Genomic DNA, 25,305 nt, shown 5'->3' on the forward strand with positions numbered 1-25,305 from the left:
ATATCAAATGTATGTTTCTTTTCATCATAAATAAATTGAATAACATGAGTGCTACAAAACAATTTCTCATAGTTCTGAAATGAGATCCAAATTAGAAACGAATCAATTTAGAATATTTAGAATGACAAAAGATACAACCATGAGGCTAATAACTTGTTACACTAGACGCACGTTTCCTCTGCATCAGAATCACCAGTATTAGTGACCATCCAATCAAAAGTAAGAAAGCAAAAATCAAACAAAAATACTAACACAACATGTTCATTTCTGATGCATAATACCTGCTTTCTTATAACATAAACGGTACCATATTTACTGCACCTGATGTGAATTTCGACAATCAATGTCTCTTCAATGATGCTGGCGGCTAGACTTATTGACAGGGTTGGCAAAGTATTACCCGGGCGGGAAAACCCTGGTGAGAAAATCCGGGTTTTCCCGGGCTTGGCAATACTCCTAATAACGGGTTATATTGGGCAATACAGGGTAATATGATTTTTCAAGCTTATTTTTACACATAAGAGTAAAGACTTGTTGTAGTTTAATAGTATTATAGCTAAATAAACACATTTTATACAGATAACCATTGAGAGTCAGTCATGAATATTGAATTTCTTCCTTTTCTCCACTAATTCTACATGTATGTACATGTAGGCAGAATACAAGTTTTGGACATTTCAGGATACCTAGTTAATTTCCAAGCTTTGTTTCAATATTAAATCCAACAATATTAAATCCAAGTTGAAAAAAAGCATTTAATTGCAGTGTTTAAGTGAATTGTAAATTTTAATTGTTATACAATCATACTGCTAAATAAACACTCTAAGGGGAAAGGTCATGAACACTAATAGAAATCAAAAGGCTGATTATTGCTATATAAACAAATGTGTATTATAATCTGAATAATTACTTATAAATTGGTGATGTACATAAACATATATATGCTAAAACTTAGTAAACATTTTTAGTAATGAACAAAAAATGTTTAAAAGTAATTTTCCTATAGAATTGTAAATTCTAAATATTAGCAGAAGTCCATTACTGGACTTCTGATATTAGTTATATTTATTAAAAAAACAAATTGAAGTCTTTGACTTTATATTGCATTTGTGATTAATCACTGAATCCTCTTTAAAATTCATGGCAGTATTTCATATTACCCCGTATTGCCCAGTATTACCCAGTAAAACCCGGTTTTTCCCAGTATTTCCCACTGGGTTGGGCAATACTCATACAACCCGGGTTTTTGCCAACCCTGCTTATTGAACATCCAAAACCTAGTATACACATTCAACAACCGACAAAACAAAACAGGACCAAAGGTAAATCAAAACACAGACAAGGAAGCAGAGATGTGCACGATGAAAACTAAGGCAACTTTATACACTATCATTGAAATTTCATTTTAATATCTTTTTCATTATTTCCCAGTCACGTATTAATGTATATGCCATGTCATATACAGGACATGATAAAGTATTGGCTAACATATCCACGAGCATTTAATACGATAAAAACTCAGAATGATGTCGTATCTCTATCTTAAAAGATGTAGGCACCATACCAATGAGGGCATCTTCTATAAAACATGTGTGCTTACATATTTTACTGATATATTGATATATCCAATATTCGTGCACTGTAGGAAAACATGAAATGAATTTTTACTCGCTTTGCTCTCTGTTTCTAAAGCGTGTACAAATGATTTTTATTTTTTCTGCAATGTACGAATATTTTCTATATATCCATTTCACAAACTAATTTAATTTGACTCTCGCATGCAAAGTTTAGCTAGAAATTTTATTTGATAATAAAACGTAACTGAAATAAAATTTGAAGTATTAGTCAAGGAGCAATAATTAAACAAGGAGACCTAAGTGTGTTTGTTTTTCTATTGTGTGTCATTTAAACAAATATCTTGATCTTCTTTATTCTGACTAGAAATGACTGATGATTTAAATATCCACACCACAAAACAAATATATTTATTAGCATAGATAAAATGTCCTGGCAAATTTGTGCCCATATGTCTGTTTTTAAGTTATCCTATTATAAAAATAAGAAGATGTGGTATGATTGCCAATGAGACAACTCTCCACCAGATACCAAATGACATAGAAGTTTACAACCATAGGTCACCGTATGGTCTGTTTATGATTGTTTGGATCGCTCATCCAATTTTGTCATTATATCGGAACTCTAAGCAACTGTCATACAAGTTGGATGTTTAGCTAGTTATCAAACTAGGTTAATCCAACCATTTGTTTTTCGAAAAATGCCTGTACCAAATCAGAAATATGTCAGTTTGTTTTTTTTCCCTTGTTCCGTTGATTGATATTGTTTAATTTTGTCTATTTTTATGGACTTCCCGTTTTTGAATTTGCCTTGGATTTCGGTATTTTTGTTATACTTTTCTGAAAATCAGATTTGATTATCATGAAAATGAGTTCACGTATTTTGCGTATTACTATTAATTTATTTAAGATTAAAAATTGTGTTTTTTAATTAGTAAACGTTTCTTGTAATGAGATAATGTGAAATTTAGTTTTGAACATATCATGTCTTAGCAAAGTTCTGACAATTGTTTTAATGAGCATATTTATTCCCTGAGTGAAATTTTATAAACATCATATTTGTACACTTGCTACTCAGTTCAGTTTAATTTCTTAGATGTCGTAGTTTTGGTTCTTTGCTTTGTATATTGAATTCTCGAACATGACAGTAACAGTGCAACAGAAGTTGAACTGCAATACCTCCTTCACACACGTTTTAAATGTGTTTAATCCAATAACAGAGCATGTGCCGGTACAAGGTGCTATGTAAAAGTTTTTTTTTTCATATGACAACACATTGAACTGAACAATGATGTAAACAAGAAGAAAAAAAAATGTACCCCAACCCAGTCTTTAAAGATTGAACAATTAAACTGAATCTAATATATAATTTTACAGTCAGGATTGTGATAGCAGCATTGATACATCAATGGTTACTGAGACTGATTGTTTATCGACAATCAATATAGAATAAGAATATGTTTATGATTGCAAATGAGACAACTATCTAACAGAGACCAAAATGAAGTGGATTTAGGCAATTGTGTGTCACCGTACGGCCTTCAATAATGTGCAAAACCCATCCCGTATATCCAGCAATGAAAGGCACTGACATATTTGAATGACCAAAAAAATATGACAGACTGCAACAACGACAATCACTAAATAAAGACAAAAGTAGTATATCGCTGTTCAAAGTCATAAATCGATTAAGAGAAAACAAATCCGGGTAACAAACTAAAACCGAGGGAAACACATAAACTTTAAGAGGAAAACAACGGAACAACAGTAACACTGAACTGCAACAAAAACAAACGCAACATACATTGAAACAGACTATTTGATAACAACTGCCATATTCCTGACTTGGTACAGGACATTATAAGAAATAGTGGTGGGTTGAACTGGTTTTATGGCTAACCAAACCTTAAAATACATGCTCCTGACTTGTGATAGGCACATATAGAATGTGACACGGTTAATAATTTTTATGAGATCTTAACCCTCATCCAAACCTGGGACAGTGGTTGAACAGCACAACATAAAAACAAACTGTAAAAATCAGTTGGAAATGCTTGAGTCTTCAGATCGACACGTGGCACACACATAACTTATATAAAAACAAAAGACACAAAGTACCGATCTAAGACTAATCATAGTTACTGTAAGGTTCAACGCTATCCCCAATAACAACTTTTAGATAAATGATGTTCTCCAATTATTAAAAACTCAAGCATTTTGAGACGATGCTAAACATATACATTCATAATAACGACAGGATGTAGCACCATTATTATTCATAAAATGTATAGCAATACATATCTAGTTAACTTTTGTTGGGTTTTTTTTCAAAACAAAATTTATTTAAATGTCAATTTAAAAAATATTCAAAGACCTCACCATCTTAAATTGATATCCTTTAAGAATTAGTCTATCAAAAGGACCTATGATTGTTAAAACAAATAATTCTATTGCATTACAATGATTAATGCAGCTGATATTATGCTTACCAACTGCACACCTACGTTATGCATAATGTTGTAATAAAATGCATGCTATGTTACCAGACATATTGATTTTCTATACCGAGCGAGGATATTTAAAAAAAGGATTGGCATTCTTATTGAATTCTTACAAAGAACTTATACCAACAAAGATGACATTTACGTAATACAAACCCGATATACCAAGAAAACTGATTTCATGTTATGGCAAAAAGTGGTGTGGTTAATACCAGTACAGCAAATTAACTTCAAGATCTGACAGGGTTTTCCACTTTTTCGTATGGTCATATGACGAAAAATAAAGTAATCCGAAAGTAGAATTGATTCTAAGACTATCATATGTTTACCGATAAAGTTGAATTTTGGCAGCTCCGATAACTTCTGCTGGTATTGTTCCTGTTTTTTCAAGACTTGTTCTAAATATAATTTTTGTTTTGGTCTGGTAGCTCAAGTCAAATTTTTATTAAGACTGCTTTGTATAGATTGATGACATATTTGATATTTCCTTGTTTCTCGATATTTACATCATGTTTTCCGGACTATATGTGTATAGTTTTGGTTCTTTGCTTTGTATATTGAATTCTCGAACATGACAGTAACAGTGCAACAGAAGGTGAATTGCAATACCTCCTTCACACACATTTTAAATGTGTTTAATCCAATAACAGAGCATGTGCCGGTACAAGGTGCTATGTAAAAGTTTTTTTTTTCATATGACAACACATTGAACTGAACAATGATGTAAACAAGAAGAAAAAAAAAATGTACCCCAACCCAGTCTTTAAAGATTGAAAAATTAAACTGAATCTAATATATAATTTTACAGTCAGGATTGTGATAGCAGCATTGATACATCAATGGTTACTGAGACTGATTGTTTATCGACAATCAATATAGAATAAGAATATGTTTATGATTGCAAATGAGACAACTATCTAACAGAGACCAAATGAAGTGGATTTAGGCAATTGTGTGTCACCGTACGGCCTTCAATAATGTGCAAAACCCATCCCTTATATTCAGCAATGAAAGGCACTGACATATTTGAATGACCAAAAAAATATGACAGACTGCAACAACGATTTTCTATACCGAGCGAAGATATTTAAAAAAAGGATTGGCATTCTTATTGAATTCTTACAAAGAACTTATACCAACAAAGATGACATTTACGTAATACAAACCCGATATACCAAGAAAACTGATTTCATGTTATGGCAAAAAGTGGTGTGGTTAACACCAGTACAGCAAATTAACTTCAAGATCTGACAGGGTTTTCCACTTTTTCGTATGGTCATATGACGAAAATAAAGTAATCCGAAAGTAGAATTGATTCTAAGACTATCATATGATTACCGAGAAAGTTGAATTTTGGCAGCTCCGATAACTTCTGCTGGTATTGTTTCTGTTTTTTCAAGACTTGTTCTAAATATAATTTTTGTTTTGGTCTGGTAGCTCAAGTCAAATTTTTATTAAGACTGCTTTGTATAGATTGATGACATATTTGATATTTCCTTGTTTCTCGATATTTACATCATGTATATTTTCCGGACTATATGTGTATTTGCACCATACGCGTATTAGCGAACCATATGGGTATATACTCGTTTGGTTATTAACGGACCGAACCATACTATTTTGACCATATAGGTATGTTTTTAATAAATTCTAACTTCCTTCGCAGGAACACACAGCACTTTCTCCAAACCAAAATCGGCCAAATTACTGACATAAATCTATAATTTTGACAAATAGTCTGTATTTTGGTGTATCTGTTATCCTGCCTTCGCTAGAGCCATTTTAAAGCCCAGCTGGTATCATGTCTACCTTCTCGTCCGTAAGTGAAACCTCAGGCAGTTTTTTATATTTCTTATAATTTCAACTTATTTTCATTTAAACGTTGTGTTTTTATTCCTATTTGCTGCCTCTCTAATCTTATTTTCCAAATAAGAACTGAGGGACAGCAAATATGATCTACTGTTATTGTAAGATCGTATTAATAGGAGTAAAACCACACTAAACTACTCAAAAGAATTTGAAATATTTAAGAAATTCGAATTGACTTAAAACAAATTTATATACTAAAATAATGATTAAAAAAGAAGAATGTTCAATGTCCCAAGTATCTGTTAGTAAAACTATTTATTATTGTTTAATGGTTCATAAAGATATTCATTAAAGTTATATAATTCAAAGTCGAAGTATTATGTTTCGTAGAGAAAAATCGATTATGCACATGCTTTTACTATAATTTTAACTTGGAGTAAATTCACTATATTTCATTAAAACGTACACGTAATAATAGATTAACATATGAATAGATGATTCAAAAATTCATTTTACATACTCTTGATTTGTGACACCTAGAAGGGTCATTCTTATGTAATTTACAGTAAAAGTAATTTTTCAACGTTCATCGTATTAATAACCCGGACCATACGCGTATATGGTCATTACGATACGCGTATGGTCCAAATATTCATATGGTTCGGAACATATACAACTTTTATCAAAATCTAAATATATATTTAAATGTGCCAATAAAAAGAGGAAATTCAAATATTAAGTTCACTGTTTTAAAGAGGAATGAACTTACGAACCTTGTTTAATAATTCGTGTTAAATTTTAACTTAGGTCGGATTCGGACGGGCTGTGATGTTTAAGTTTGAAAATATTTAACTGTAGTCCTGGAATCTAATGATATAGGCTATGCAACTGTACATTAACTATAATATTTAACAGCATTATTCAAAAGTGCCAATATTTCTTTGTTTTCTTCGAAATAAAGTTGCATTATTGAAAATGTATTGTATACTAAATGAAATGGATCACGAGCAAACGATGTGGGCAATGTTGTAATTCAACTTTTACCATTTATGTCAGCTTTGATTTAGAGTGACATTATTTCATATCAACCATTATGAACCCGTATTAGACATTAAAAGTTTAACTATCTTATGATGATTTGCTGTGTTTAAAATACATTTATAAACAATCCTGTACTGGATTTTTAATTCAGTTGTCTTGGTATTTCAGGATGCATAGTACTTAAAAATAGCATCAATTATTATCCATGGCTGGTCTTTATATCAAAAATGACATATCGGTTTGATAAATTAGTATCCACACATACAAAGGATGGATTGTATATATCAATGATAGCAATATTGGCATCCAATTACCTCACATGTCGGCTAAATTAAGAGTGATGCGGTTTCTGCTGATTGAAAATACTAAACTGTTAATATTGATAATGAAATGCTATACCCATAGAGGATTGTTTAAAATGCATGTAAGCAATCACTATTAAACCGATTTTTATCTGAAACGGTAATTTTGAACTGACCAGATCTTACAAGACGGAGCAATTTATAAGTAAGTCATGTAAAAATTTTTTCAGTAAAATTTTAGACTCACCCACTGCGGTGAATTCAGTATTGTTCATACCATTCACTTGAAGTCAATTAAGGTCGTTCAGTTTATTTTTGCCGACTGTCAAATAAATTGTATTTACTTGTACTGGACAACAAAATACAGAGTTAAATGAAAAAAATACTGAATTAAGTGAACACATACTTAGTTACATGTCTATACTGCACTGAATTAACAAACAAAAATATGTGAAAGATAACTTTAACCTATAAGAAAACCTGACGTTTTAGGTTAAAAATGTTCTGATGATGTTAAAATTAAATGAACGTTCATACTATAATTCAATAACAAGTGAATACTTGTAAATCATGACTATATTTTGTAGGTTTTTATGAGAGTTCCAAACATTGCTTATATTTAATTGAAAATACTGATTTGTTTTTTTTTTATATCATAGCATTGTGTCACTCAAGATTGATATATAGTAATTAATACCAGCCACATTGGTATACAATTACTAAGGTTTGTGTTCGTCAGAGCCCACGCCATTTTTTTTAATTGAAAACGCCGAACCGGTCTCTTTGTTCCTGCATTGTTATGAGTCACAGGATATGCCTTAATTCTATAAAATCCTTCTAAAATCAACTTAATAGATCGAACTTAAATTGGTACCGTTAATATTATCAAAAACACTCACAATTACCTTGAATATTTTGTTTACTTTAAATGAAAATTAAACTTAATACTTCCGTGCGTACGAAGAGATTGTTTTATATTACTTCATCAAAACCATTCAGAACCTAAGAAATAAAAACCAAGTGTTATAGATTCTTGAACACGTCCAGAGCTGTTTCACCAACTGTTCCGAAAAGAATTTCCAAATCTATTAAGGTCAACTTTGCCTCAAAGAGTTGAAACAGGATTTTTTTTTTATCAAAGTTTACGTGTATAAACAGAAATGTAATAAAGGTTTGTTATAAATCATTCCAGTACAGAAGCAATGAATACCGAGTAGTTGATACTCTCGAGGACTACCAGTAAGCCATTTTTGAATAGTCAAGAGTTCTATAAATATACTGAGGAGTTTATGCAGGAAAACTTACACAAAACATGTATTACAAACAGCAATAATAGTTGTTTTCTAGATTTGGATATTTCAGTTTTGCCAGCGCGTCTGGCGTATTAAATTATAAACCTGGTACCTTTTGATAGCTATTATTTGTATGTGTCTCTGTCCTGTATGTTCTCCCATTTATTTGTATTGTAGTCTAGTCCTGTCATGTAATCTTGTCACTTTAATGTTATATTTAATATGCCATAAAAGCGGGAGGTTTGGCTAGCCACAAAACCAGGTTTAACCCACCATTTTTTCTTAAAATGTCCTGTACCAAGTCAGGACAATGGCCATTATAGTTCGTTTCTGTGTGTGTTGCATTTTAGTGTTGAGTTTCTGTTGTGCCGTTGTTCTCCTCTTATATTTGACGTGTTTCCCTCAGTTTTAGTTTGTAACCCCGATTTGTTTTTTTCTCAATCGATTTATGAATTTAGAATAGCGGTATACTACTGTTGCCTTAATTTACCAGGCAAACTATATAAAATAACAAAAAAAATTCGATTCCGTTTGGTAATTTTCCTCTTTGACAGTGAAATTCATGGCTCCTTCTTAGGGTGTGTTTATTCAATTTGTTAGCTATTTTGATGTTTTAGATTAAAGTCAGTGTTTTGTTGCCAGACATTACTAAAGAACTTTGGTTAGAAGCGAACTGATTGGTATTTATATCTGGAAAAAACATGATATATTTATAAGTTGTGAATGGCTGTCAACTAGCTTTCAATAACTGTGAGTATCCTCAGACCGATTCTTTGTGCCAGTGTCTTTTTTGTTAGTTGATTATTGTGCTACATGCCATCTGATGAGTCAAGCCCTTTTCAAATGATTTTCTGTTTGAACGGGCTGTGTTTCGTAGACATCAAATACGAGACCCAAGCACACGGAACATATCGTTAAGCGGACACATTGAAACATGCGGAAATGATAAATTCAAAATTTGCCCGTTCTTTTTATGTAAAAAAAACACTGAGACATACAGAAAAGGTAATAACTGTTTCTTTTTCAAAAAGACGGAAACACCCAAACTGCAGATGAATAAAAGCAGTGTTTTTATTCATCTTATCGTTTGGGTGTTTCCTGATTTTTGGAAAAGAAACAGAACGCCATAGACACAACAATAAGTAAAACCCATACCGCATAGTAAGCTATAAAAGACCCCGAAATGGCAAATGTAAAACAATTCAAAAAAGAAAACTGACCACTGATTTATGAACAAAACACGAAAAATAAATGTAAATATGATATACAGCAATAATCGACAACCACTGAATTACAGGCTCAGTTTGCTTTCGACTTATGAGTTTGAATGTCCCTTTGGTATCTTTCGTTTCCCTTTTAAATGTCACAAAAATCTTTATCAATAACAATATATAGCCTGGTAGTCAATATATTTCACTTAGCACCTTTCTACTGCAGAATTTGAAAACAAACTTCAACAAAATTAAAAAATTATTTTCTTAACAACCTTTAACAGATTCCATATATCTTTTTTGAATAAATGAAAATTGTTTTGTCCAAAATAAAAACTGTAGCTAGGTTGATACATAAAATCTAAGTAAAATGTAAAGCCTATTGATCAAGGATTAATAAACCGCTCACAAAAACACACTAAATATAAAAAAGAAGATGTGGTATGATTGCCAATGAGACAACTCTCCACAAGAGACCAAATGACACAGAAATTAACAACTATAGGTCACCGTACGGCCTTCAACAATGAGCAAAGCCCATACCGCACAGTCAGCTATAAAAGGCCCCGAAATGACAATGTAAAACAAATCAAACGAGAAAACTAACGGCTTAATTTATGTACAAAAAATTAACGAAAAACAAATATGTAAAACATAAACAAACGACAACCACTGAATAACAGGCTCCTGACTTGGGACAGGCACATACATACAAACAGAATGTGGCGGGGTTAAACATGTTAGCGGGATCCCAACCATCCCCCTAGCCTGGGACAGTGGTGTAACAGTACAACATAAGAACGAACTATAAAAATCAGTTGAAAGAGGCTTAACTCATCAGATCGATAAAAATACAAATATTACAAATACAAGTAGACGTGGCCGGGTACTTGTACATCCAAACAACAAAATGACACTAAGTACAGATCTGAGAGTACTCGCAGTTACTGACAGCTAGTTCAAAGCCACTAACAACTAATAAAAAAATCATACATCTAAGACTAAATTATCAATCCGTTAACATCCAACATACAATGGATATATTGTAAGCATAGCGAAATAAAAATAAAACAACAAACCTCAAGAAAAATAAACCAATGGACAAACAAAACCCAAATGAAATCTAATTACAAACCAAATATAAAGCAGAGCAAGCATTCAAACACAATACAATGACAACATAGAAACATAAACAATGAAACAAAACAATAAAATATCAACATATTTGAATTTCAGCTATAAAAACACAGAGAAGAGAATGTAAGGTCTAGAACACTACCAGATCTTCAAAAGTAGACAAGAAAAAGTGTTTTGTCAAAATGTCTTGCATTAAATGGCACATAGTATAAACAAACTTGTGATATCTAAACAGTGATTATGAGCTTCCGTCAACACACATGTGTTAATTTAACCTTTATCAATGTTATTCTGTAAATAAAAGAGAGAGTATGATATCACTAAAGATCTAAACGACCAATGACTTTGGATATGTATATCAATGTTCCTCTCTAAAATGTAAAAGTATGAAATTACGCAAGGTCATGTGTTAACCATGCAATAAAAGCAAAAACAAATCGGAAATATCAAAATAAACTACAAAGTCAAGCAAAGCAATAATAACTTATGGCAAACAATGCTCTCAGTAATCGAAAGCAATACCAAAGTGCTTTACCTGGACAAAGAAAATAACAAAGAATGGCCAACGTAGATACAAATATCTTGTTTTAAGAATGGATAAATCATACTTGTAAAACATTACTCTGATTAAAGCAAAATATTCTCTGAAACTGACATCATCCGTTTCTCATGAAGATTGAAATGAAGAAAGTATAATCTATAACTTCTCATTCTGCTATAAAGATGATGTCATCTCTCTAAATAATCTATAGTTTGGTGACTATGTTGATAACCTAAGAAATTCTCCTTCCCATGTATGTTACATTTTACTCATTAAACTATTTTATTATTTTGGCTGAAATTGTTATGTAATGATCAAACTGTTCCTTCCTGGAATTGATCATTACCTCTTTGGTTAAACGTCTTGTATCGAAAAAAAGAAAAACGTTAACTTGAAAGTTGCATTATTCAGACATTTACCATGTGAACCCTTACTCTTGAAAACACTAAGATAAAACAAAGTACTATGTCATGCCGTTCATAGTAAAGATTAAATATATGTAAAACTGATAAAAGAGAGATCTACGGTCTTAAGTGATAACCTTCAGGAATTGGTTTATTGAAATATTCTTTAATGTTACGTGGATCGTATATTGATACGATAGGAACATATCAACGTCAAGAGATACAATTAGAAAATAGAGTTTTGGGCTACAAAGTGTACAAACTACAATTCTAACCGAAGAACGTCCATATTGACTTAGGAATAAGCAACGTGAATGACACACAACGTTCCGAGATACTCAAGCAACATGTGAATAAAAGCAATGATTCATAAGCAGAACAATTTGGTGGCTAAATGAACATATCTATTTTTACTAGACAAGTCATCTTCTGAGTTAATTGCAGACATACATTAAATTCTTCCCTTTCAAATAGAACACACTCCTCAACGAGCCATTACGATCAGCGGAAAGTGTTTGTAAGGGGGAAACCTTTGTATGGTTTGTTACACGTGCATGCTCTATGGTCGGGTTGTTGTCTTTTTGACACATTCCCCATTTCCATTCTCAATTTTATAAGATAACATGTAAGCGAGTAATATTTACTATGGAAGCAGACGAGATACGTTAGGATAACACAATAGACAAAATGTTTTGTATTGATAGCACGTGTTTGCATATCTTTCCTTTCTCATATAAGTTATTGTAGTCATTTGTATATGCAAAACATGACTATTTTACATAGAGGATGCGATACACTTCTGACCGAGTGGCCGTTTAGCTGTAGCGATCGATGCGTCTTTTCTGAATACTAAATTATATCACAGTGCATAAAGGTTATATTAAATACTTGTATTTGTCTAAAAGATTATTTTTTTTCAGAAATAGACGTATGGAATGATACAACTTCTACAATCAAACAACGGATTTACATTCATGGAGAAAAAATAAACACGAACAAGATGAAAGTAGAAAAAGAACAAAAATAGAAAAATGAAATACAATAAAATTGAATTAGATGAAAATTGATAAATAACTATTTAATGTCATTCAAACAACTATGCGTTTCAATCAAAAAGGATAGAAAAAAAGTCTTTAGTATGAATAATTTTGATTTATATTAAAAATGATTGATTAAAATTTAGCATCTCAAACATCATATTTATGATATATTCGTGTTAATCTTTATGAATAAGCAAAAACAAATCCAGCAATCAACTCTTTAATAGTAACCTGAAACTGCATAATCTCAGTAAAACTAATTTTTGTGATGAAATATATCTCATTCTGATTAAACGAGTTTAAGATAAGGAATTGTTTTATAACACTACTTACTAGTATTAGCAGCAACAATGTTTACACGTTAGGCTATTTCCCTACAACATTGATGTATAATACTTACTATATTGAATACCTCAAATAAGATTTTTAAAATTCATAAAAAATACAAACGAAATATTGTATGCACTATTTTATTTTACATAGATAAATAAGGCCAAGATTCCGAGTTTTTTCTTCAAATAATGCGTACCAGTATTTTAAATCAGTATTGTTGGTGCTTGAAAATGCAATATTTTACATAAAGTTTAAATATTTATATTTGCCTGCAGTTGACTTATTGATGTTTGGAATAATTCAGAATCTTTATACCTATTTTTTGCATTAAAGGTTTTGATTTGGTTTAAGAAATCAGATATCCACTGACTTCATGAGGGATTGTTTTATATTTTCCTGAATGCTATGAATATGCAATTATTCAAATTCAAAAAGACAACCATCAAGCGTTTCAATATTTATCAGTATTTTCAAATATCGATAAACAGTACAAGTTTTACCTACCGATATAAAAAAAAACTAATGGACAGTGTTTTTAATATAATGTCAAATATAACCGTACATTTATTAAATTTCGTTTAAGTAATTAAATTATTGGTCAAGAGTACGTAAGTAATTCTAACATTTCTCTTTCATTTTCCTTAACATTCCGATATAACATTCATCTTTTTTTCTCAAGGTTAGATTAGATTGAATTAAATGTCGGGTTTGATTCTCTCCAAAAGTTTATAGTTATACACAAATATTTTATTCAGAAGGAGTGCTAACAATATTACTCCTTTTATATTAATTATACAATGGGAAAATAATAAATTAATAAAAGCATATATAATCAGATATTATGAAATAGAGTTGACAATTATTAAGTCTTGCACCCTAGTATATTTTGTGTTACATAAAATGTAGTTAATATAAGTCTACAAGTACTAACAGTTTGTCTGAATTGATATCATTAATATAATGCAGTAGCCAGTTCTTCGGCATAGGCACAAAATTACGGATATTGTTCTGTTTAAATTTGCTGTCGTAAAATTTGTGAATCAATTTAAATTAAGGATTTATCTTCCTCATCAATCAGTCTGATTCCTCGTCCAGGTCTGGGTATGTCTTAAATTTTTTGTTAATGTTTTAGCAACTTTTCAACGTTTTTAGTAGGTACTTTCAAATACGTTGGCCTCGAGTCTTACTGAAGAAACATTAACTGTCGAAACGTCATCGGGTGCAATTCAATTGGTACCGTTTCTGTTGTTACTAGGAACAGACAAACACTATTGTGGTTTTTTAAATTTTATTTGAAGCATTCTTAAATTCTTCAGTACGATTTGGTTTATGTTACGTTATATAACTTTATATAATTGTATCACATTAATTTAAAAGGGTAGTTTTTAGATAATAATTATTTACAATAATAATTAACACGAAAAGTATTAAAACAATTTTGGATGTAAGTAAAATATATTGGACCGATGTAGCCTACAGACGAGATTTCTTTTTTAATCAAAATCCTAAATCAAAAACAAAATGTTTTCAAATGTGTAAAAGACTCCCATACAAGAATGTCGATATTATATATTTTCTAACTATTGATCTAATTAAAGATTATATGCAGATTCGAGTGTGATTAACTATATCATTGGCCATGAATATAGTGGTATATTTTTTTTAACATTGTCGTAACAGTTCATTTAGTAAGAGATGTAGTAACAAAATATGAATTATGGAATAGCCATTTAAAGAACTACACTTCATAAAATGTAGCAATAAACTGTTTGCATGCACAACTAGTGTTAAGGTTTGTCATATATCTTGATGTTTTTGCATACCTAGATTAGCCTTAAATATCTGAACAACTTAAACAAATTGTTTAAACGATTACTGTAAGAAAAGGCCTGTAACAATATAAATAGTCTCTAACTAGACATATTCGGTAAATTGTCTTGCAAGATACATATACCTACATCCATATCATATGCTGACTTAAAAAAAAAAGAGAGAGCATATTATTTTTATAATAAGTATGTATTTTGGGGCACATGTCTATAACGAATAAAAATGATATAGGTATCGATAACGTTAAACTCTCATTAATTTACTTAATCACATAGTTTATGATATGACGAGTAAAAAATAACAGATTGATATTCTTGTGATGATGTTGTTATTTTATTTTGACAGACCATTCTGCTCTTATTCGTTTATAACAAGGGACTCCATTAATACCTTGCTTGGTGGCTGCGTGAGTGGTATTTGTGGAGTTGTATCAGTTCTGTCATCATAATAGGTGTTTTCATTCGCCCAGACTGTTTTCATGGCGGAATGAATATATTATGTGGCCGATATCGAATACCCACAAGAAAACATGCTTGTATATAGTCAATAACAAATTTTCTTAATGATGTGTAAGGTTATTTTGCAGAAAATTGCTATTGATATACCTTTAGTTACGGTTGTATTTTTTTGTACTTTCTAATTATCACTTCTTAATATATGAAAGTAAAATCCTACTAATAAAAGTAACGATTGAATTCTAATCTAATTAAAATTTCGGTGTTTCACACTTAATTTTTTTCCTCAAGGAGAAGTTGTGTAAAGAATCAAAATTATATCTAGTGGCCGTATGTACCAGTTTCGGTATTTAACTATAGCTTTTAATACCAAAGTTATTTAAGGTTAATAAAATACCACAACTATCATTTTATTCGTTTAAAAACAAAATGTGTTCCACCTAACCTTAAACCCCGTGAATGTGTATATACTTTGTACACGTCAGTGACATCAACAATGTTAATGGCCATGAATGGGTATGATTATAATAATAAATAGATCAAGATACATTTCAGTATTCAAACACTTTGAACTGTTTTACCAAATCTATTGTATGTGTATGTCTTCGGGTGTTAATATGGTAACATGGTAACATTGCAACATGGTATTTGATATCGGTCACACATAAATCTTGATAAAATGGACTTAAATATAGTAACATATTTTTCCTAATCTTTTTTGTGATCATTATCATCATTGATTATTCAAAGTTAGATGCATATTCGATTCAACGAGACATATGGCTGTAAAATAAGTTATAACGGCAAATCGTTGCAATCGGATCGTGAAAAATCCGGTAACAAATCTTTACCCGAAATTGTATCGACAAGACACATGCAAGTTTAGTTTTAGATCAGTTTTAAATCCAATTGATTGAACTATAAGATCAAGCACTAAATGAATAAAGATGTCCAAAAAATTGTTCGACAACATGCTTAGTATTTGAGAATAATCAAAGTTAAAACATAGATTGCTTTTACAGACTTCAAATGGCAGATTGTTCAACGACATTTTAATGTCGAACATAACTTAGACAAACAAAGATTCTTGACATAAAGGACAGAATAAATTTTCCCTGACCATAGTCATTTTATATGACTTATATTTCCAAAGGCCATAATTGTAATTATACAGTTACGTGTTTACAGTGTGCCGAAAATATAATAATAATTTGATATATCTGATCTCGAATGCTTTGGTGCCGCTGTTTTACTCTAAAAACTTTTCAGTATACAAAGTGTGCTGTCCAGTATTGTTAAGATTATTTAATCAAAACATCCTTGCGTTAAAATTCAGGTATCGTGTCAATTGTTAGATAAATATATCACTTTTACGTTTTCTGTTTGTAAACTTATATTCATACGGAGTGTTTTTCTTTATTAAGATCATAACAATTAAATTGCTTATTCATCAGTTTAATCTATGAAAAATGTATTATATTAATTTATTCATGTATGTTTACTTATTAATTAATTTATTTATTTATTTATTTATCTATTTATTTATTTTAATTATTTATTTATTTTTGTGTTTGTTTGTTTGTTAGTTTTGTTGTTTATTATTATTATTTTCTTGTATGTGTCAAGTACACAAGATAAATCATTAAAATGACCTCCTGTATTGGTTTGAAACGGAACAGACCTTGTATAACCAAAAATTCAACCGATAGGTTTATGAAATTCAAGATAAGCTAATGACGTCATGTAATTTGAAAACAATTTCCCGGTCAATGGATATGTAGAAACTTGCAATCTGCATTATTTGTTGTAATATCAGGAAAACGAACACCTATCTAATAAGTGTTGCCTCATGGTAACGAAGTACTATTGTTAATTTTTCAGAGCTATTTACCTGTACTTCAAAAACGTTTTCATAAAATGTGGCGCCAAACAGGTTGCATAAAATCTTCAGAAAAAAATATTTATTAGTGTGAACACATTTTAAAATTAAGATCCTTGTGCAGACTGTTCAGTAGTTTGTTATCTACCTGTATACATCAAACTAAGTCTGAATTACCTTAGAAGCTACTGAACAGTACTGAATTGACTGCAAGCGAACTGTCTGAACAATACTAAAATTACTGCAGCGGATAAGTCTGAAAACGTACTCAAAGAATAAACATTACTTTATGATTTATTGTTCAGACTGAATTTGCTTCTGTCTACCCTATTGTACTGATTTTAAAAATTATGATCAATTGATTGAAATGATTTTCTGCAGTGGATTCTGTGGAAGTTCAGTAAATGGGAAACCATTTCATTACTATGTTTTCCTTGACACCGGGCGACTTGGTTAGCAGTCGACGTAACAGTCATAAAACTCTCTCGAAAAATTGCGCTGTGTGATGCAATTTTGTTGACGCGGCGTTGTTTCTACAAGTTGACCTGGGTATGGATGTTCATTTACAACTCTTGTTTGCCAATACCGTTGTTGTAAGAACTAAAAGGGGCATATCTGACCTGAAATGTTGAGTATCATCACGTTGACTTATTCCTGCCTTCAACCTTCTAATGGCCTGATTCTGTTTTTCTTTGCTCGGTCCCGGTAGTTCAGAAACACAACTTTGTTTTACTGATTTCAGTGCAGGTATTGATTCAAAGAAATGTTACACGAAGAAAAAACACATGTAAAAAAATTCATGCATCGGTTTCAAATCTAGCGTCAAGAAATTCATGCGACGTCAATTAATCTTGTCAAAATTAACTATTGGAAGTGCGATCATTGCTTGCGAGTTGATGTGTATTGTTAAACAAAAATGACATGTCTTTATAATTTTACTACGTTAAAACATTCTTCATTTACTTTAATACAGTTTTGATTGTTAAATCCTGGAAATTCTGGTCATTGAATACAGTCAATATCTATAATTTACTACTAACAACAATTTTTAGAAATAGATTATTAACATATTTCCAGAATGTAGCCGAATTGTTCTATGTTGCACATATGTAGCAGATATATATAATTAGATAAGGGACAATGTCATGTTTTCATCTGTTTAAATAGCAGTTACAATAATTTAGTTGCAGCTTCCGTTTCGACATAAAATCTTATCATCATAGAGATTTCTGATGTATCAGTATTCCCATCCATCTGTAAAAAAGTTGTAATCCTGTCGTAATTTCCTAAATCGGTGTCATTGTATAAAAACAAACAATGATATTGGAATTAATTCAACTTTCATATATATTTTTGTTGGAATTTGCTACAGTTACGTATTTATCAATTACACATAAAGTTTCAGAACAGCTGTCCTCAAAGTCAAAGGACAAAATTTCAACAACATACTTGTCATCCACGTTTGAGTTTTAAGATGGTCCGGTTCGGGCGATGGTCATTTTTTTCTGTAATTTTTTCTTTCATAAGGTCAAAATTGGAAGGTTAGGAATTTGAATATCAAATAGTCTTTAAACTACTTAAAGATTTCTCAACAATGCAGATGACAATAAATTTGAACAAAAAATTGTGTATAGCAATACCAACATGACCAACAAGATTTCGATGTATAAGGTAGCTTAATTATGAAAATGATAGTGAATATCCGGTGCCGCTTTTGTTTTCACAAACATATATGCAAGCATTTCAATCTTTTGTAAATGTTATGTATAAATGGTAGAATTCAAGGTTTGACTTCCATGACTTATTCCTTTTAGCTTTTGTTAATATAAGGCCTACGATGATTCAAGGTTTTTCAACCTGGTTCTTTATTGTTTTCGTAAAATATCACATACATCTCCATAAAACAGCACAGCCAGTTGGCATCATAGAACTCGAGAACGAACGTTTTATACTTGCTCTCATCGTAATCGTATCGACGTGCTTATATGTAACTATATTTGCTTGATTTCTCAAAATTTTAATGAATGTAATTTAAAACATTTACAAAAATATAGATCAATATCGTATGAAAAAAAAATTACATTTGACTCCATGATTGCAGGCAGATAATCAAAGAAGATGTAGGGAATACCCCCAAAGAGACAGGAAGCCAACGACAACAATTACCAAAAAACAAATAGATATCAACATATGGTTTCAACAAAATACTGATGTGTATACAATATGTCCATCTCTAAATCAACTGTATAAACTCTATGACATGCGAGAACTACTGACCACGTGACTGACTTGGACCAAGCTATTGAACGTGTGGCGTTGTTTCACTGGATTTTTGAAATCGCAAACCTCCTACTATTTAACTTAGATCCGTGGATTAAAAAAACCTTCCATAAAATGATATACAAAATAAATCAGCATAGGAAAACTTATTAACTCATAAATGAAGGAATACTATATAACTGAAACACAAACCAAAACAATATCAATTAACCCAATTAAAGAATGATCGTTGTTACTTTGAAAGTAACTGAAAGCAAATTATGTAACATGTTGATAAGAAATCATTTCGTCTTCCGCCCAAGATCAGTTGCTGTACCTCGTAGATGTTTACTTCTTGCAGCGTCGTAAAGGTGTAATACCACCATTGATTTTCCCCTATTAGTCTTTGTTAAATTTGCACTTTTCAAAAAATTGTGCAGAATTTATCTTTGTTTCAAATAAAGAAATACTTGGCATGAGTAAAGTTTTATCCTGTCCAGTACTATAGAAAAAATTTCACATAACATTTCATTGCATATAAGAAAATAACCATCACTGGAAGTTAACCAATCAAATTTTCCCCCTTTTTTAACCTGTGTACAAGCTTTAGTAACCATGTAACCTCAAGTTTCCAAAATATTCTATAGAAACCCCAAATAAAGAAATAATGGTGCTTTGAAATACCCAAGATATATGTTTATGACTCAGAAATGTTTTACTGCAATGAAATGTAGGATCAATTACCTACAACTGTCAAATTCAAGGGAATATTTTTTTTCGACCTATTTTCGTATGTAACCGGATGTGACGTACTATGATTTGGTGGTATTACACCTAAAGAAGACTTTTTTGTTGAATAAACTGAATGTGACTTTTTTCCTTTGTAATACTGGTTATTTCAAGTATTCCTGTCAAGTTTTGTCATAATCAGTTCAATAGTTTGAGAAAAATCTAGTATAATGTAAGACGACATCTACAGCGATTCGAGCAAAATTTCTTCGAAAAATTCAAACCAAGCCGCATCATGATAGAATATAGTGTGGACCAATAAATGATCAAATATTTATCTCATCTGCCTACAAACAGTTGAATATGATACAAAAGATGACTTTAGGATGATAAATACTACGAATGGACCTCCTATTCTTCCTTATAAAGTCTCTTTTGGTCCATTTATACCTCTCATTTCCTCAAAATTTCTACTTTTTAGGCCAATAAATAAAAATTTTGGGGTAACTTTCACTCATTTATGATAGAAATGTTATTATAAATGATTAATTGAAGTATTCAAGCTGCTTGAACTATCCGTATAAAAGTTTACTGTCTCCAAGGAGGTTTCAATAAGTCCTTGCGTAAAACTTAAATTTACGCCGCGTTCCAGAGAGGGACATAAAAAACTTCTCTTTTGGTGAATAATTTGTTGTTACTGCTTTAAAAATAATTTCATTTACTTAAAACTATATATTTATTAAAGTATTTCTTAGGAAAAATTTTCTAGTATAGCAGAATATAAGAAATAAGGAGAAAAAGCTCCCCAAGACTCTAAGTATGGCTTGTTCTGTCAACTAATATTCATGGTAAAGTCCTATTTCAAGGAAATTTTCTCATAAAATGTATTTTGGAGACTCAATCCACTCAGAATATTTCATTATTTGTAATATTTCACTTAAATAGCAAGAAATTTTAACACATGAGAGTACTCACAAGGTCAAAGGTGCATGTACAGCTTCCCATATTAGGTGTAATACCACCATTGATTTTCCCCTATTAGTCTTTGTTAAATTTGCACTTTTCAAAAAATTGTGCAGAATTTATCTTTGTTTCAAATAAAGAAATACTTGGCATGAGTAAAGTTTTATCCTGTCCAGTACTATAGAAAAAATTTCACATAACATTTCATTGCATATAAGAAAATAACCATCACTGGAAGTTAACCAATCAAATTTTCCCCCTTTTTTAACCTGTGTACAAGCTTTAGTAACCATGTAACCTCAAGTTTCCAAAATATTCTATAGAAACCCCAAATAAATAAAGAAATAATGGTGCTTTGAAATACCCAAGATATATGTTTATGACTCAGAAATGTTTTACTGCAATGAAATGAAGAATCAATTACCTACAACTGTCAAATTCAAGGGAATATTTTTTTTCGACCTTTTTTCGTATGCAACCGGATTTGACGTACTATGATTTGGTGGTATTACACCTAAAACATTACAGAAACCCCTGGTAGCTATGCAGAAAACAAAAGAAACGTTTTAGTATTGATTCCTTCAAACTAAAAGTAAGTGAATTGATTTATAAAACAAATACGGGACGCAGTACTAGTGATTAAACAGTAACATTGTATACTATAATTTGTACCAATCCATTTATTTCTGAGTGTGATATCATATTTCCAGAATGCATTGCTATATTTGTGACAACATTCACTTAACGTGTTGAACAATTTAATATTATATATCTATAATGATTTAAGTAAACAGATAATACTTGACTTTAAATCCAGGTTTTCACTGCAATTGCTTACAAAACAATTATTTGAGGGTTGATTATTTCACGTCCAGTGGTATATGTTTCATGCATAATCAGGATTACGCCCATATCAAACCAAATGAAAGCCGAAAGTAAGAATGATTTAAAATTGGAAAAGAAATAGTCGTCCCGTTTGTCCACATTTTTTTGTAAGTAAATAATCATCTGCAATTTTTATATCAAATTCTAAAACATGACATCAGCCTTTATGAATGTTCGATTTAGTAAAAATTAGTTCAGGCGGACGAATCTTATTTGTATATTCAAAATCAGTCTTGGCTGTTAAAAGGATAACATATGTGTTTGTGCACGTATTATTAAAAGTAATTATCATGTAATTTTTGAAGTTTGAAACACGAAATATAAATTAAATTGTAGATGTTCCGGATACTTTACATTCAAATTTCTACCCAACATTCCCCAACTGGATAAACTTTTCTATACAACCTTACCTAAATAACTGAGTTGGTGTCACGAAAATAATTGCAACTTTAAGCAGAGTCTGCAAAAGAAAATACTGAAGTATATTTTAAATACAATTTCGATTGAAAAATTCAGTCTTATTTGTTGACCAGTTGTGTTACTTGTATTATATTTGCAAAAAGAATAGGACAAAACTACAACAAAAAATAAAATAGATGATCCTATAAGTATCATGTACTTGGATTGAATGATCAGATACTGAGGTATTCTTGAATATATGTTTAGTTTTCTTAAAAATATAGGTAAAAGATGATTTTGATGTATGTTTATACAAACGGACACCGCTGTGGGAAAAAGTATAACAAAAATACTGAACTCCAAGGTATATTCAAAAAGGGGAAGTTCATAAAAACAAAAACAAACAAAAAATGATATCAAACGCTATCAATCAACGGAACAAGTGATATTCCTTACTTGGTACAGGCAATTTCCGAAGAAAGTGGTGGTTTAAACCTGCCACTTGTATGACAGTTGTTAATAGGAAATGTGCAAGACAAAAAATAATATTATAAATATAGAAGACTAATTATCAAGATCCCAATATTAATTTTCTGTTTTTGTTGAGACTTTACCGATAAACAAATGATATATACTGCATTATATAATCCAAAGTTTACACTATATTTACGACAAAAGGGACTATTTTCGTTCCCTATTGTTAATTTTACTTTTGTGAACGAGTATGTTCTTTTGGCACCATCTTACGGTGTTTATACATCCCAACTTGTCGTTATGCCCGTGTATGTAGGGACGTTTTGGATTTTAGTGAACGTAATTATATATGTATTACCATTAAATTATTGAGCCAAGGATTTCGTTACCACACATTACTAAAAACCTTTAATAAATTCTTCCATAGATACAACAATTGGTTAAGAAGTTTGGCTGCAACCGTAGAAAGCTTATGTGATGTTGTTTAAAGAGACCGTAAATTTTGATACGATCCGGGTACGCTAATCGATCCTTTAAATAAACTTATTCTAAAAGGTTACAAAGTCATCACTGTAATTAGATCTTTGAAAATGGTTTATCAGTATAAATATTGATATTGTTATCAGTAAATGAAAACCAAACCAATAACAAAAAAACCGAACTCCAAGGAAAATTCAAAACGGAAAGTCCTTTATCAAATGTCAAAATTAAAAGCTCAAACACATCGATACAGATATGTACATTCACGGATCTACATGCTGTCGATACCTATTTTTTGGCTTTGCACAAGGTCATGTTTTTCTCTTACTGTTCATGACGTCTTTAAGCTAAATCCATTGAATGTTGGGTGTGTACGGATTGATATTTTAGTTATATACACATGATGTTCGTTGTAGTTGGCTTTGACCTAGCTATCAGTAACTGCGAGTGCTCTCAGATCTGTACTTTGTGTCTTTTGTGTTTTTGTAAGATGTTTTTGCTTTGTATCGATCTGATGAGTAAAGCACTTTTCATCTGATTTTTAAAGCTTGCTCTTATGTTGTGCTGTTACACCAATGTCCAAAGTTAGTAGAGGATTGTGAGCCCTCAAACATGTTAACCCCGCCACATTATGTTTGTGTCTGCCCCAAGTCTGCCCCAAGTCATTTCGAGACCATTTATAGCTTACTAAGCGGTACGGGTTTTACTCATTGTTGAAGGCCGTATGGTGACCTATAGTTGTTGATTTCTATTTCAATTGGTCTCTGGTGGAGAGTTGTTTTTTGCAATATACCATATCTTATTATTTCTATTGAATCTCTTAACTGATGGAAATCCACTGAATTGAGAAGGCAAGCATCTTCTATTGTGCATTCTTTACCCGTGCCGACATGCAAATAGACAATCAGCTAAAATTAACGATTTAGAAAAGTATACGACCTGTTAGTTACAGACCAGAATAGAGATCTAACCAAAGCCCTACCAGACTCCATTCGTTAATGCATTGAACATTAGAACATTTCGTGCTTAGTATCATTGAGGAATAATATTTATCTTAAAACAACAAGTTTGCTTTTGAATTTTTAGTTGAATTGCATTTATTCAAACCGCAATCCGACGGCAATATTTCACAGCTGTTACTGATTCTGAAACAATCTTTTGTTTCGGCATTCTGAATTACAGCCGTGAATGTGATTAGAAAAATATAATTTCATAGGAAATATTTATTCTTTTTACAATGTAGTTTAGCCTCATGAATAATTTGTCTTTGCTCAATAAGATTATATTTTGATAGATCAGGTTGAACAAGTAGTTTAATATCCCTGTTGGTGATCTGTTAGTACCCGAGGGTTTCATCAACTCAGTAGTCAGTGCATTTTTTTTGTTCACTCTAATTTCTTTTTCTTATTATCTATTATTTATGATTCTTTTATGTACCAACACGGATAATTACTCACTGTCGTTATTTCTCAGGTGCGATTGATTAGTAAAACATAAGTGATAGATATCTAAAATGTTGTTTGGGAAAAATGATTTATTCTAATTATAATATTAAACAGTTGACTGGAGGTGCAATCAGGGATGTACAGAATTTTCAATACCGGTGTAAACTTTCGTACACCCCAGATTACACAAAGATAACGAATTTGTTTTTCTTACGAAGCATTCTTTTTCCAACTTTATACCGGGATGTAAAATTGAAAAATTCTTACGGAGACTCCCATTACACTTTTTTCAACACTTATGTTGGTGCACATTGTCAAATAT

General features: G+C 31.1%; 1 protein-coding gene across 3 annotated transcripts in view; it reads right to left on the reverse strand.

Annotated features, from left to right (window-relative positions):
- The window catches only part of LOC127726412 (uncharacterized), a 54,641-nt gene that overhangs the window by 27,883 nt on the left and 1,453 nt on the right, over positions 1–25,305 (reverse strand). Inside the window, exons 2-3 of one of the 3 annotated variants that reach the window (XR_007993625.1) lie at positions 22,596–22,645; positions 13,059–18,603 (exon numbers count right to left, since the gene is read on the reverse strand). The exons of 1 other annotated variant lie outside the window; for it this stretch is intronic. The gene's annotated coding sequence lies outside the window, so the exon portion shown is untranslated. Of the gene's footprint in view, positions 1–13,058; positions 18,604–22,595; positions 22,646–25,305 lie in introns of those variants that run through there. One more of the 3 variants, XR_007993613.1, reaches the window with a different exon arrangement.

This window comes from Mytilus californianus, unplaced genomic scaffold (genome assembly GCF_021869535.1).
Source record: "Mytilus californianus isolate M0D057914Y unplaced genomic scaffold, xbMytCali1.0.p SCAF_1, whole genome shotgun sequence".
In the NCBI taxonomy this organism is placed as follows: Eukaryota; Metazoa; Mollusca; class Bivalvia; order Mytilida; family Mytilidae; genus Mytilus; species Mytilus californianus.